Raw genomic sequence first — 712 nt, forward strand, 5'->3', positions numbered from 1 at the left:
ATGACACCACCTGTTTTGGCAGCCCCTATCCCAGGAAAACCGCTGATACTTTATCCATCGGCTTTGGATGACTCTCTTGGAGACCTCATAGCCCAAGTCAATGAGGAGGGAAAAGAAAATGCTCTCTACTTCTTGAGTCGTCGTCTAATACCGACGGAGGTAAGGTATCCACCTATTGAGAAGCATTGTGTTACATTATTTTTTTCCGCTCAAAAGCTTAGACATTACATGCTTTCTCATAAGATTACCCTAATTTCGAAAGTTAATCCATTGCAATATCTGATGACCCGACCAACACTCTCCGGACGTTTAGCGAGATGGTCAATGATTTTATTGCAATTTGAAATAACTTTTGTGCCCCTCCGTGCTATGAAGGAACAGATTTTAGCAGATTTTCTCTTTCCCGATGCACCCCCACTGCCAGCTGGGTCCTCTCTCAACGACGAATTACCAGACGAGTAGATACTGCAGATGGAATTTTGCAGCGCGCAACGCTGGGAAATGAACTTCGACAGTGCTTCATCAGCCAGGAAAAATAAGGGATCATGCACAATTATACCAGGCAAGGCAGGGATCAGTTTGATCTTTATCATGTCGGATAAGGGTATGTTGAGGTTTTCGTACCACGTGACGGAGCCATGTACCAACAATGAAGTCGAATATGAAGCTTTATTCGTTGGGTTGGAGTTGGTAATCTCGATACATATAACAG

Source organism: Phalaenopsis equestris, unplaced genomic scaffold (assembly GCF_001263595.1).
Source record: "Phalaenopsis equestris unplaced genomic scaffold, ASM126359v1 Scaffold000356, whole genome shotgun sequence".
Classification (NCBI taxonomy): domain Eukaryota; kingdom Viridiplantae; phylum Streptophyta; class Magnoliopsida; order Asparagales; family Orchidaceae; genus Phalaenopsis; species Phalaenopsis equestris.